This window comes from Cnephaeus nilssonii (assembly GCF_951640355.1).
Source record: "Cnephaeus nilssonii genome assembly, chromosome: 1".
In the NCBI taxonomy this organism is placed as follows: Eukaryota; Metazoa; Chordata; class Mammalia; order Chiroptera; family Vespertilionidae; genus Cnephaeus; species Cnephaeus nilssonii.
In genome coordinates this window covers 34,824,134-34,839,065 of record NC_137072.1, presented here as the reverse complement: position 1 = coordinate 34,839,065, position 14,932 = coordinate 34,824,134, and the positions used below count along the sequence as shown (strand labels likewise).

Genomic DNA, 14,932 nt, shown 5'->3' with positions numbered 1-14,932 from the left:
CCCATGGACTCAGACAACAGTGTGGTAAGGCCTGGGGCTAGAGGTGGGAGCAGGGTGGAGGGGGTCAATGGGGGAAAAAGGGTGACATCTGTTATATTTTCAACAATAAAGATAAATTAAAAAATAGATGGGATCTCTCTGTATTATGTCTTACAACTGCACATGAATCTACAACAATATCAATTAAAAGTTCAATTAAACAATAAAAAACACGCCAAAACCGGTTTGGCTCAGTGGACAGAGCGTCAGCCTGCGGACTGAAAGGTCCCAGGTTCGATTCCGGTCAAGGGCATGTACCTTGGTTGCGGGCATGTACCTTGGTTGCGGGCACATCCCCAGTAACCCAGTAGGGGATGTGCAGGAGGCAGCTGATCGATGTTTCTCTCTCATTGATGTTTCTAACTCTCTATCACTCTCCCTTCTTCCTCTCTGTAAAAAATCAATAAAATATATTAAAAAAACAAAAACAAAACAATAAAAAAGTAAGAGAATACACTAAGTAATAATGTTTCAGGCAACAAAGTAAAATATATCCTACCCCCAAATGCCATATCATTATCTAATGCCCAAATGAGATTTGAAATAGTCAGAAGCTTCAATTTACAGGTTGCAGTTCCCATACCTCAAGTAAATGTTATGAAAACACTGTTCCTCATTCTAGCTTATATAGTGAGGCTGCAGTTTACCCTCATGTTTCATGGAACTTACACTTACCAAAAGTGAAACAAAGACTGACTTTGTCTACCTCCATATATGTCCCACTCTTGCCCTAGTCATGGTTTCTGGTGATTAATGGTGTGGAATCTCCATTTCTGCGCTATATCATCTCAGCCTGCTTCCCCTTTAAAGACCTACATTAACACTCTTTCCTTTCTTTCCCACCCTTACCCCAATTTAACCTGCCCATCCAAGCTACCAAGCAAAGATACTAGAGCAGTATATAATCAGATGCAAATTACCAGTAAGTTTAACCCTCCTTCTGGATATCTTTCTTTTTAAAGAAACAAAAATAATTTAAATTACTCTCCTATTGGTAGAATGCATTGGGAAGACCCAGTTGTTCATTGGTGGGTAGTGGTTGTAAAAGAGTAGGAAAGGCAAAATGTAGTCTCTCTTTGACTTTTCCCATCTGGATTTCAGTGAAAGAGAACCAGGAGGGCTAGAAAAATGCCAAAGTATATGTTTCTCCTGCCCTTTCTTCTGCCTACCACTCTCTCCCACCTCCTTTTGGTCCTTCTGTAATTTGTGAGTAGGTAGTTTAATGAGACCATTAATTGTGTTACATTAGTTTGTGTGTAAATGACCTTTTTAATGAAATGGGGTAATCAAAATTTAGATGCAAATCCCTACTTCCTAATTTTTCATGGATTTAACACTCTCACTCACATGGCTTGTTGTTGTTACTTGGCGCTTTCCAGCAGCGTGGCTCTGCATTAGCTATTAGCTCTGTGATGGACAAGAGGGTAGAGGAAGGTGAAGCTTAACTACACTCAGCCAAATAACGCTTCTCAAAAAGGCATTGTCTCGTGAACTTAGAAGGCAGCACGCACTGTATGTGTCTAGTCCCGCTCATCTAACTGCAATCTTCTTATGCTGCACATTCTTCCTCACCTCTTACTCATTTCTCAACCACTGGCAGTCAGAGTAGTTGAGCTCCAAGTGTTCTCTCTTAATCAAATCCAAGAGACTTGGCTCTGTTTCCCTATTGTTAGCCAATCTGCCACTTTTGGCCTGACCACCCACCTCCTTTCCCAATTTCAATAATGCTGCCCTCCCCTGGTTCTCATTAATACGGGGCTGCAAGCTGTCTAGTCATAATCTGCCTTTGGATAGGTCATTGGCATTTCAAACTTAACACTTTCGTAAATGAGCTGCCAACCCTACCATAAACCTGTGTCTCTCCATTTCTGTCTCCGTTTGTTTATGTTCTCTTGTTCTTGGCCCTCTGCTTCATAAATGCAGGTATGTCCCAAGAGTTTCGCCTTGGTGCTCTCATCTTTTCTTTTTTCCCTTCCTTTCTTTTACCACCCCATCTCCCTTCACCACCCCATCTCCCTTCACCATTGATCCCCGCCTCCAATTTGTGGTCACCCCTCCTTCCCTGTTGCACTTATCACAGACCTCTGACTGTAGTTAGGGGTGTTAGACACTCCAGATCCTGTAGGGCAAGAGGTGCAAAGGAGCAGGTAGCATTCACTGGGGGACGATTTCAGTCTTGTTTATCACAAAGACCTTCAGTTTCTATCTTGTGTTATAGGAATAAATGTATATGTTTTCTTTCCTTTTGTCTGTCAACCTGCTTTGGGGCAAGAACTATCACTATACACGTATGTATCCAACCAAACAAGCATTCACCAACAGATGCTTAGTGAGTACCCACTGTGTGCCAGGTCCTGCGCTAGGGCTTTGGGAACGTGAGGGTTAGGTACAAATGGAGACAGCATTAAGAGCAACCAGGTTTCAAGTTATAAAGATCAAGAACATGGCTAAGAAGAAAACAATTAATTAGGATACCACTATCAGAGTATAGGTAAGAAATATAGGTACCTTCCAAAGAAGGGGTGGTATTGATGGAAATAAGTAGACAGATGTGAGAGAGATAAGTGGCTTACATAGAATCATCTTTCAATGGTATTTACTGAATAAATGAAGCAACTTGATTTGCCATAGAAGAAAGGAGTGGCTTATAAAAAAAATCAGGATTTGGAGCTGTACAGATCTGAATTTGAATTCCTCTAAACTCTTCTGTTTGTTAACTGCATGGCTTTGGGCAAATTACTTAATTCTCCAAGCCTCAGTTTCCTTCTCTATAAAATGGACATATGGGCAAAACCCACACATAGGTTTTGTTTCAGAGATGAAATAAGGAAATGCATGTAAGCAATTAGTAAGGTCTGGCATGAACTAAATGATCAATATATTACCATGGTTATTAAACATTGTTACTGTTACTAAATGACCAATATGTCATTGCTATTTACATGAAAATAAATGTTAAATGTAACTACTTCAAGAGTGACAAATTGAAATATCACTCTATTTAATAGAAATAAATAAATAAATAAATTTATCTCAATTAGATTATATACACTATTTCCTGGGATATGTGGGTACAAAGAGAAAATGTCTCTAGTCCTCAGAGAGTGGATCAAGTATAACTAGTGAGTTTGCTCTGCTGGGACGGAAGGAGCTACTGAAAAATACAACAAATAGAAGTGCCCAAGTGTGTCTGTCTACACACACACACACACACACACACACACACACACACACAGTCCATGTTGGTTTAAATATTGAACAAATTAGAGTCATTTTCATTGTGGTACTCTCAGAAAACAGCAGATAGCTATTTCATCTGCTAGGAATTCTTATTTATTTATATCTTTGATCATCATTTTTTTCAAAATTAGCTGTCCAAAGTGATTGACCTTTATGGAAGAAACAAATTTAAGTTTTGCTACAGGCTTCTTTTCTTCTGCGGTAAGTTTCTTTTCTGCAGGTTTCTTCTCAGCTGCTGGTTTCTTGGTAGATGCAGCCTTTTTCCCACCAAAGGCGGATTCTGCTTCTTGATGCCAGCAGCCTTCTTTCCTTTCTTCCCGACCACAGGCTTCTTGCCTAGAACCTCCTTCTCATCCGATTTGGTTTCTAGAGTTGCTGCTGCTTTAAACACCTGGAGCTTATGATTCTTGGCTTAGAGAAGAATGGTCTTTGCATAGGAATTTAGCTTCAACATGCTGCTCAGGTTTTTCAGGGGAGACTTCTTCAGGATTCTGTGATGAATTTTCCTGTGTGGTACTCAGAGGGCTCTTTGGATCCTGGGCTTATCAAGATTCTGCTTAGGTGTGCATTGGGCATCTTGTGCACGGGAAGGTTGTAGTTACTCCTTATGAGGGAGGCAGCTTTATGCCAGGTGCCATACAGATTATCTAATTTGCGGAAAGCACTTTCAGTCCAAATGCAGAAACAGCCCACATGCCCACCAGGAACAAGTTTCAAAATGTTCAGTTTGCTTATATTAAGCAGGTAATTCTAGGGATGTTTCAGAAGGCTTTGATGATACTGTTGTCCTCATTATAGATGATGCAAGGCCCCCTGTGCTGGGTAGGAGGACAGCTTCTCATTTTGCCCCTTCCAGCTCTCTTATATATATAAACCCCATCTATTCCTGTGCAGTACATGAACAATTTCAAACATTGATTTATATATATATATATTATATAATATATATATATTATTGATTTCAGAGAGGAAGGGAAAGAGAGAGATAGAAACATCAATGATTAGAGAGAATCATTGATCAGCTGCCTCCTGCACACCCCACACTGAGGATCAAGCCTGCAACCTGGGTATGTGCCCTTGATGGAATCAAACCCAGGACCCTCCAGTCTTCAGGCCACTGAGCCAAACCAGCTAGGGCCAGGCCTTAAGTTTCTTAAGAAGCAAAACAGCCTCTCTGGTTTTCTTGTAGCCTTCAACTTTATCTTCAACCACCAAAGGGCATTCAGGAACTTCCTCAATAAGATGACCTTCAGACATGACCAGTGCTGGGAAGGCTGAGGCAGCCAGGACAGAGCAGATGGCATATTGCTTCTATGTTGTGTTTACTCTGGGGTGCCAATGATGCCAGGTTTGGTTAGTGCAAATATGTAGCCTCCACGACACATATTTCCAAAAGCAACCTGGCCAGAATGATGAGTTCCACCACCTTGGACTTTGGGAGTTTGAGCCACAGCTCAGCCAGTACCCAAGATTCAGCACTGGTTTGATGACCTGCCAATTCACTGACAGCACAGGGCTGTCTATTTGTTTCTGCACAAGTTGGTGTGAACAAAGTTCACAATAACTGGTGGATTGGAGCCTTGAACACAGCAGGCAAAGTGAATATTTTTGCCATGTTTCCCCCTTTTCACAGTACACTGATATCAGTGCACGAGCACACGCCATGGCAGGGAGAGGAGAAGGCCACACTCCTCTCAACCCAGTGGCTCCCACAGGAAAACTTCTGCTAGAAATTTTAATCTTTTTTTTTAATGAAGGGAGAAAGCAGAAGCTGCTCAGTGGACCAGTTCCGGTTGTCTGTGGACTGTGCTGTGCTCACATACAGAGAACATGTATTAAAATATGGGTGATTTTCCAGATACCTTTGAGGTCTTCAACAGATAAAGCTGCTTTGCTAACCTTAGGTACTGTACTAGTTCTTGGTTAAGGGGCTCTTTTGAGATACAAAGTGGAAAGGGTAATTTTCCTTTTACTATCCAACATGTTAAAGCTACACAGCTGTTTACTAACATGGCCAATAGCTATCAAATGCTCTATATATAATATGAACTTTGTTCTTGATTTTCTTATTTACAAAGGGAAAATTCTTTTAGTGAGGTAAGGTAGACTTTGAATGCAATCCTTAATTGCTTGTAGACTAATATTAACTTAAAATAATTCTAGCAGATGGTATCCTAATACACCCTAGATGGGTTTCTTCTATTGCTGTTCAGCTAAATTTATCTACTTTGTTGTATGTATCCTATATAATAAAATCCTAATATGCTAACTGTCCGGTCGACTGGTAGGCCATTCAACCAATCAAAGTGTAATATGTTAATGATATGCTAAGGCCGCTCAACTGCTTGCTATGACATGCACTGACCACCAGGGGGCAGATGGTAGACTGGTTGACCAGTCGCTATGATGTGCACTGACCACCAGAGGGCAGGCGCTCAATGCAGGAGCTGCCCCCGGCCTGCAGGCTCTGATCGCCTAATGGGGCCTGCCAGACAACCTCCTGGTCCCTCCCCCCAGCCGGCAGAACCCCATCGCTTGATTGGGGTGGTGGCAGACGCGGCTCCTTTCCCAGGGGGGCTGAGGGCCGGCTCCCTCTTTGGGGCTAGTGGCCAATCTACCAGGTCCCTCCCCTAGCCACAGTCCCAGATCAACCTGCCACCCACCCACCTTGGTGGCGGTTGGCCCCTCCTCCTGGCTGGCAGGCCCTGATCCCCTGACTGGGGCTGGCTGACTAATATCCCAGTTCTTCCCCGCAGCCTGCAGGCCCTGATCGCCCAATTGGGGCCAGGCCACAGGCTGGGATGGGGAACTGGGGGTGGGTAGCGGTGACCAACCTCCCACAGTGCCTGGGTGGGAGGCTGCGACCTCTTGCCAGCTACCTGGGGATGGGGGGGATGGGGATGGAGATATGGTGAGAATGCAGGGTGTCCACTGAGCTCGCTCTCACTCCCCCTGCTCCCCTCCCCTGGGACAGCAGGGCTCATGCGCTGGAGAAGTCCCTTCGCTCAGGTGCCAGACGCCCGCAAAGAGTCTGCCTGCACCTGCACAGCCTCTTCTGGGTGAGTCAGGCCACAGCAGCTGGGACTGTAGGGGCCTGTTGGGCTCCAGGTGGGTTCGCGCAGGAGCTGGTCAGGAGGCTGGTGGGGAGAGAGCAAGCTGTCTGCCCGACTTCCTTGCAGCACCACTGGGCAGCCCAAAGGCCCATGCGCGCCCAGGCCTGAGGCATTTGGCTGCGCTCACCGCATCTCCCCGTGAGGACTTGGGTGCTGTGACTCAGGCGCAAGGGGGTGTGCGGGGGTCCAGCGGCCTAGGTGCTGCCTGGGACCCAGAGGTCAGCTGAGACCTGCCCTTACATGCCAGATGCTTGTGTTTCAATCACCAGCCAGGCCTAGGGACCACACTGGTGCACAAATTTTGTGCACTTGGCCTCTAGTAGATTCATCTGAATGCTTGTCTGGAATATCAAAAGTCCAGAGTTTAATCATATTATGCCTCTCATACAGGTCTTTGATAATGATTGTAACATTAAGATGATAAACATTTTGGGAACATGAACTATGCCTTTTACATAATCTCCCTCCACTCACTCCCCTGTGTCAAATACTGGGCTGAATACATAATAGATGTTCAATAAACCTTTATTGATTTGTTTAGTGTTTATAAGAACAACTTTACTATATAGAATATCATGGTGAGTAACTTTTACATATGCATAAAATAATAAGCTGAAGAAAAAAATGCCAAATCTTCCAATAATATACCTATTGCTTTTTAAAAACTAATTAGAACAAATCTATTAGATTTTCTATGTATCAATTTTCCCATTTGTAAGATGAGTTATGGAAAATGAATTACTCCAATATTAAGAGAATTTGGAATACACTGTGATATTCAATGCCATTTCTTTGGGAATGGTCAAAGACATTGGGTTACTCACTTTTCACATTTTATCAATCAGTAACAAAATCTACCAAACATATATGTCTATATATCCTTAGGAATGGAGGTGCTTACACAAATCCAATTCAACTTTAAAGGAAAACATTCTTAATTCCAATATTTCAAAATCTACTTCCATTTATCTTGTGGCAACTATCTTTTAATGCTTTCTCTTTAAAGGAAAAGTAGTAAACTGGACATATGGTGATTCTTACAGAATGGTTTACATGGTGCAGGATTAAAATTCATTCACTCACTCAATGTTTATGAAGCACCGGCTCTGTGCTGGCAAAGAATGCTCTACTTTTCAGCATTCACCCTCTATTGTGGGAGATATTAGCATAAACCTCAGAGATTTCACTGTAGTAATGCTGTAGGGCCCCTGAGAAGAAGGAACTATTGGGTCCTCAAGGAGTGAGCATATATGCTGCTTCATGTTGTCAGGAAAAGGCCAGAGGTAGGTTGGCAAAGTGGCACTTCGTAGGCAAGAGAAACATCAGCAGCAGTGCTTGAAGGAATATAGGCACAGAGTAGGCAATGGCTTATTAAGAAATTTGAGCTGTGTGCTAACTGCCATGAGATTGAACTCATTGTGGTAAAATATATATAACAAAATTTATGGTTTTAATCATTTTTAACTGTACATTTGGTGGCATTAAGTACATTCACCTTGTTGTGCAACTATCACTACCATCCATCTCCAGAACTTCTTTTTTCATCTTGCAAAACTGAAACTCTTTACCCATCAAATAATAAATTTCCATTTCTCCCTTACTCCAGCCCCTGGCAAGCAACATTTTACTTTCTTTTCTCTCTGAAATTGACTACTTATTTTCTTCATACAATATGTGTTCTTTTATGACTGGCTTATTTCACTCAGTACAATGTCTTAAAGATTCATCAATGTTGTATCATGTGTCAGAATTTCCTTTATTTTTATTTTTAAAATATATTTTTATTGATTTCAGAGAGGAAGGGAGAGAGAGAAACATCAATGATGAGAATCATTGATCAGCTGCCTCCTGCAGCCCCCCTACTGAGGATTGATCTGGTAACCAGCTATGTGCCCTGACAGGGAATCAAACCATGACCTCCTGGTTCATAGGACGATGCTCAACCATTGAGCTACCCTGGGCCAGGCTCCCTTCTTTGTAATAGTGACTAATATTCACTATATGTATGTACCACAATTTATTCATTCTTCTGTAGATGAACTTGGATTGTTTCTATCTTTTGGCTATTGTGAGTAATGCTGCTATGAACATGGGAGTATGGATATTTCTTTAGGATAGTGATTTTGTTTCCTTTGGATATGTACTCAAAAGTGAAATTGCTGCCCTGGCTGGTTTGGCTCAGTGAATGGAGTATTGGCTCTCAGACTGAATGGTCTGGGGGGGTTCAATTCAGGTCAAGGGCAAGTACCTCAGTTGCAGGTTCCATCCTGGCTCTGATCGGGATGCTTGTGGGAGGCAACCAATCGGTGTGTCTCTCACATTGATGTTTCTCTCTCTCTCCGTGTTTCTCCCCCTCTTTTCCATTCTCTCTAAAAAATCAATGAAAAAAATAGCCTCGGGTGAAGATTATCAACAAAAAAATATCTCCTCACCATTCGCAGAGGCATTTGGTGATAACAGTCTTTGAGGAAGCTCTGTTATTTAAAAATATAAAAAGTGGAATTGCTGGATGTTATGGTAATTCTATGTTTAATTTTTTGAGGAACTGCCATATGGTTTTCCACAGTAGCTGCAGTTTTACATGCCCAAGCAAGGCTTGATATTACAGGATTTTAAGCTAGAGAGAGACTGAGTAGTTTGGTTTAGAGAGCTCACTGTCTTCTCGCTGTGTGGAAAATGGATGAGAGATGGGAAGGCTGGAGTTAGGCTGTCATGTAACCAGTTTAGAGATGAGAAAGATGTGAACTAAGGCTGGTCCTGTGTGGATAAGAATAGTATGGTGATTACCTGAGGGAAAGAGCTATGGGGGAGGTAAAAGAGTATAAAGTGGGGATAAATGATGATGGAAGGAGACTTGACTTTGAGTGGTGCACAATACAATATACACATGATGTATTACAGAATTATACACTTGAAACCTATATAATTTGATTAACCAATGCCACTCCAATAAATTCAATAAAAATAGATGATAAGTTGCAGATACTTATTTTTTGAGAGGTACAATCAAGTGCTTAATGAAGTTATGCCATAGTGGTATCACTGGTAACAGTCCTTGCCATGTGGGAAATTAAAGAAAGAATAAATTCTCACTCACTATATTACCTCGCAAGGGGTGAAGAATGGAATAGCACAAGCAGTGAGAGGAAGGGAGAGAGAAAGGAATGAGAAAAGGAAGAATAGAGAGTAGAATGTGAAAATCCAAGAAAAAAAGACCAAAGAAACTGATCTGATATGTATGTTCATGAAAACATGAACATATGGACTTATATGCAACATAATTTTTTTTATCATTTTATTAAGATGTATTTGAGAAATCGTGGACAAAGCAAGAGATGAGGTAAAAGTTTCTCAAGTAAGAATGAGTTAGTTCTATAAAATTCCAGGTAGTTAAATCACTTTTATTATTGTGGCTTAACAGAATTGCCTGTTTTGCAGAGCACAAAGAGCACACTCGTTTTGTGTGTGAATGTAAAAGACACTTTTGTTTCAGAGACTGGTGATAGGAATTCACATTCCAAAATGATTCACAAATACTACTTCATGAAAGCAATAAATGTACCATAAACAGTTTGAGTTCAGCTGAGAAAACCCTAAGGTTAGAAATACAGTCCAGTTGCCACTCATATTCGGGAAAACATAGGGCCCTCTTGTTAAGTTTTTAAGAGTAATTAGAAGGAAGATTATCTTTCTGAAGATATTGAAAAGAAGGAACAAAAGAGTGCCAAGTGAATCAAAATTATTTCTATTGCAGACACTGCTGGAAACCTCATTTAGTCATATTTTAGAGTGGGTATGCAATGCAAACAAGAGTAATTTCTGTGCAAGACAATTCTGCCTTTATTGAATGTGTCTGGATGGAGTTTTTGAAGCACACTGAATACAATGCATTGAATAGATGTTAATGTTAGTGAAGGGGCTGAATTGAAGTACCTAAACTCATTTGATTACTCTTGGGGAAATTTTCTTGCCAAGCAAGTTCCTCTAACCTTGACCTTGGGAGATAAACTGCTTCAGAGCAGGAGGAATCAAGTAGTTTTTTAATTGTGATGAGATTTAAGTATTCTTTAGTTTGCCCCCTATAGACATTTAAATAGTATTGATTTTCTTTTTCTCTTTGTTTACAGTAGTCACAGGAGAGCAAATAATGATTAATTTTTTTAAAACTTCATATCATCTGCCCAAATAATGCTGTATTTTTATGTGACCTTCTCATTTTCAGCTTGGGAAGTCATCTTTTGGAGGTGAAATATCTCCCATTCTAAGACTCTTCCTTTTGTATCCAAGTTTATCTTCAGTTCCACATAGTCTTTCTTTACTAGTTGCCTTGGGTAAGTTGCGTCAATTTCAGCTTTGTAGTTTCCACATGATGACAACCCAATTTACCTCACAGGATTAGAGATAGGAACAAGAGGACCTTTCTTAGCCCATATCCTTATATTAATTCATAACTTACCCACACATTCTTACAGCCTTCACTTCTGCCTCCTCTTCTTTATTTCATATTCTAATTATCTATCTATCTATCTGTCATTATATATCTATATTTTTTACATTAATGTATATGAGTGCATGAATCATTTCCAAATTATTGTGTATGTGCTCTCTCCCTGAAAAGATAGATTATCACAGGGAAGGTACTTTCATTTCTTTAAAAATATATTTTCTTCTCCAAAATCATTAAAGATAGGCTTGACTTTAATGCATATCCATTAGTGTGTCTGACTGAACGAAGTCCAAAATGTAACCTTAGTAAAACTTTATGGTGCAGAGAAGGACATTTTTCAGAGAACAGTCCTAGAATTGATAGATCCTCCCTTCCCCCAACTGATGGATGGAGTATGACATAACCTGCACCTGCAGCACGGACGTTCCTGAACTCCTAACCAGGCACCTTATATGGACTGTACATTGAACCACCAATCAGCACCTGCCAAATACCCTAAGCCCCTGATTCCTAAGTCCCTAAGTGCCTAATCATGTGTCTTATATGAAACCACCAATCAGCATGTGCCGAGTACCCTAAGCCCCATCCCTTCCTTTTCCTCTCCTCAAAAGGCGTGTTCACCCCTGCACATGTGCTCTCTTCCTTTGCAAGGCAGCCCGGCAGAGGTCTTCTCCTCTAATAAAGCCTGTGTCCTGGTCTTTGCCCCTCTGTCTCATCTTTCATATTGGTGCCAAACCTGGGTGAGCGTGGACAATCCTCGGACCTAGCCCCGAGCTTCTGACTCCTGCTCTGGCTCTGCTTGGTGGCATGGTTCTGAGTTGATTGGCCCACTCAGAACACCTCTCGAACCCTGCCATACCAGGACACATGGGAATCTCATCGCTTCCTTCTAACCGGTAGGCTTCAGGGACTTTCCCGACCCCACCCCCACCCCCCCGCCCAACCCGGTTCCCTTGACCTGGAAGGCCTCAGAGTTTTCACGTCTACTCGGCTACACGTTCTACATTCTACGAAAGCCCAGGTGCCTGGCCGGGAAAACTCTGCTCGTCTCTACAGGAAAGGTCTCAGGGTGATGACCTTGTAACCTTCTCTCATCTCTCTCTCTCAGGTTGGTTGAGGGAAAAGGAGGACACTTCTTCTTTTCTCCCCAACTTCTTGTTGGCCCTTCCCTCTGGTCATGGGAACCTCTCATCCAAACACCCTCGTAACACACCTTTAGGGTGTCTTCTCACCAATCTCTCGACCCTTGGTCTTTCTGGCTACATCAAACCAAAGAAGCTCTACCTGGCCACAATCTCTCTGTGGCCTGAAAACAGCACTTTCTATTCTAATATCCTCCGAGATCTAGATAATTTTTGCCACCGGACAAGGAGGCCTCAGGGATCCCTATGAACAGGCTTTCCCCCTCCCCCCCCCCCCCCCCCCCGCTCTCACCCCTCACTTTACTCCTCATGTTCCACCCATCAGATCCTCCTCTGGAAGTCCTCTTTGCCCTCTCAAACCCCTTTCTCTGTCTTCTGACTCTTTTGACCCGGTGGATCCTTTCTCTCCATGTGTCTCACTCCCGCCACCTCCTTACAACCCTAAACCTGTCCCTCCCTGACTAAGCACTCTTTTTCCCTGGTCAATGGTCCGAGAAGTGGTTTTAACCATTTTTTTTTTCCTTCACACACACTGGTCCCACCCACTGACCTGCAGCTGTGGCAGCTGAGCCAGAAAAGCGGCTGAGGTGGGGGCGGTGCATGCACACCCGTCCCTGCACAGCCCCTCCTGGTCCCGCCCTCATTATGGGAGGAGACTGAGCTCCCGAGCCCGCCTTCCCCTGTGCTCTCCGCCTAATCTCTGCCACCGTGACCTCCAGCAACCGAATTCACAGGTGGCTGGCCACTTCCCTTCTCACTCTCTGATCTTTCACAAATTGAAAAACGCCTAGGCTCTTTCTCTTCAGACCCTCTTAACCAGCAGCTGCCTTCTCCCCAGTCCCTGAGAGCTCAAATCCTGAGAACCTGAGCTCCAAAACAGCCTTTTCATCTAACACTCATTCTCAGGCCCAAAGACTGCCTTCCTCAACAGCCTCTTCTATTCCTGGGTCCACTCTACCCCTGAGGGAGGCAGCAGGAACTGAGGGCATACTCTGAGTCCATGTCCCATTCTCTATGTCCAGCCTCACAGATTGAGAGGCATCTCAGGTTTCTTTTTCCACTGACCTGACCACCTTTACTCCCCCAACATACGCCACAACTTCAAAAAATAGATACAGGTCCACAAACCCCTCAAAAAGACCTCGTTAACCTGACCTTTAAGTCTTTAATAATAGAGACATGGAGACCCAAATCCAAAATCAAAGGCATGATCAGGCCAAGGCTGAGGCCCAGTAGGAGGTCTTCCAGCTCCTAGCCACCGCTTTCAAACCCCAAACGAATTGCCAGTCCTCCAACCGTGGGTAAGTCAGGGGCTAAGCCTCTTCCAGGCCCATGCTTCATATACAGCAAGGAAGGACACTGAGCCAAGTCCTGCTCAAACCCGAGACCCCCGCCTGGGCCCTGCCCAAGGTGCGGAAGGGAAGGCCACTGGAAATCAGTCTGTTGTCTGGCTCCTCCGGGTCTGGCCTCAGCCAGTCCAGCATGGCCGCCCTCTGGATCCGGTTTGAAGCTCCCAGACCTCCTGGGACTGGCCACTGAAGAAGCTGCCCAGGCCCTGACAGGGCCCCACAGACTTACATCACCAGGACAGAGCCTCGGGTAACGACTGTGGTGGCAGGTAAGCCGATCTCCTTTTTAATTGACACTGGGGCCACTTATTCTGCCCCCCGAGTTTGCTGGGACCCTTGTCCACTCCTCAGTCTCTATTATGGGGGTTGACAGATGAGTCTCACAGCCATTAGCCACCTCACGTCTACACTGCATCTTACTAAATTCCCCCATTTACTCTTTTCTCATTCTACCTTGGTGCCCGGCCAGGGCTACCATGCATCCCCTCATAAAACCCAGTTGTCCCAAACCACAGTCACCTTCCTCAGTTTCACTCTCTTACCCCACAAGGCCAAGCCGTTACTTGGACTGTAAACACCTTATCTCCTTATCTCCTCTATGATCATTATCTCTAGGAAGAATGTGGCATTTTAAAAATTCAAGTGGCTAGAGGCCTGGCTAGCCTGGGAAAGGGCTGCGAAGCCTGCTCCCTCCCCCGCTGCCTTTTCTAGCATACAATACTGAAACATTGATTGCTAGGCATGTTTAGAAATACTTAATAGAAGGTCTGAGGCATGGTTATGTATTTTTGAAGGACATAGAAGGAAGGTTTGAAGGCTAATTTGAAATTATGAAGGTTTTTGTGAAGGTTGTGCATGTGATGAGATGGAACAGAGAAATTAAAAGAAAGAAGAAAGAAGAAAGAAAGAAGAAAGAAAGAAAGAAAGAAAGAAAGAAAGAAAGAAAGAAAGAAAGAAAGAAAGGAAGGAAGGAAGGAAGGAAGGAAGAAAGAAAGAAAGAAAGAAAGAAAGAAAGAAAGAAAGAAAGAAAGAAAGAAAGAAAGAAAGAAAGAAAGAAGTTACTCTGAGCAAGAAAGTGAGGCTTCAGTCTCCAAGCCTGGCAGGACAAGGTTGCTGGATACTTCTTAAGCTAAACCAGAATATTCAGTGTCTAACCTCTAATCCAACCATCCAGGTCCCTGGCTTCTATTACTCCTTTCCTTCCTTTTCCCTCCCATTTTCACTGCAATACAATCTCAATCACTCATCTGTCACCCCTTATTGGTAGCGCCATGGTGACTACCCTCTCAGCTTGGAGTGTGGAACTAGAAAAAGGAATCTCATACCCTTTAGTCCACCTCATCTTACACCTTTCAGCTTGTCTCCATGATCAGGGATTTTTCTTCCTCTGTGGGGAAAACACATACATATGTCTCCCCATCAGCTGGACAGGAACCTGTTCTCTCATCTATCTCTCACCCAATGTAGATGCAGCCCCAATAATCAGTCTTTATCTGTCCCCGTAACCCATCATATCTGACACAAAAGAGGAGTCCAGATAATCCCTCGGCATCACAGCTGGAGTTGGAACTGCCATAGGGAGCTTAACCACTGATCAACCTA

At 43.3% G+C, this 14,932-nt stretch overlaps 1 long non-coding RNA gene and 1 pseudogene across 2 annotated transcripts in view; one reads left to right on the top strand and one right to left on the bottom strand.

Moving 5' to 3' along the window:
- Window positions 1–4,944, bottom strand: part of LOC307102138 (large ribosomal subunit protein uL4-like) — a 173,388-nt pseudogene extending 168,444 nt beyond the window's left edge. The window contains exons 1-2 of the transcript in view: window positions 4,413–4,944; window positions 3,429–4,165 (exon numbers count right to left, since the gene is read on the bottom strand). The product of the transcript in view is annotated as a large ribosomal subunit protein uL4-like (transcript). The remainder of the gene's footprint in view (window positions 1–3,428; window positions 4,166–4,412) is intronic.
- Window positions 1–14,932, top strand: part of LOC307104118 — a 347,699-nt gene that overhangs the window by 198,876 nt on the left and 133,891 nt on the right. The window lies entirely within an intron of this gene.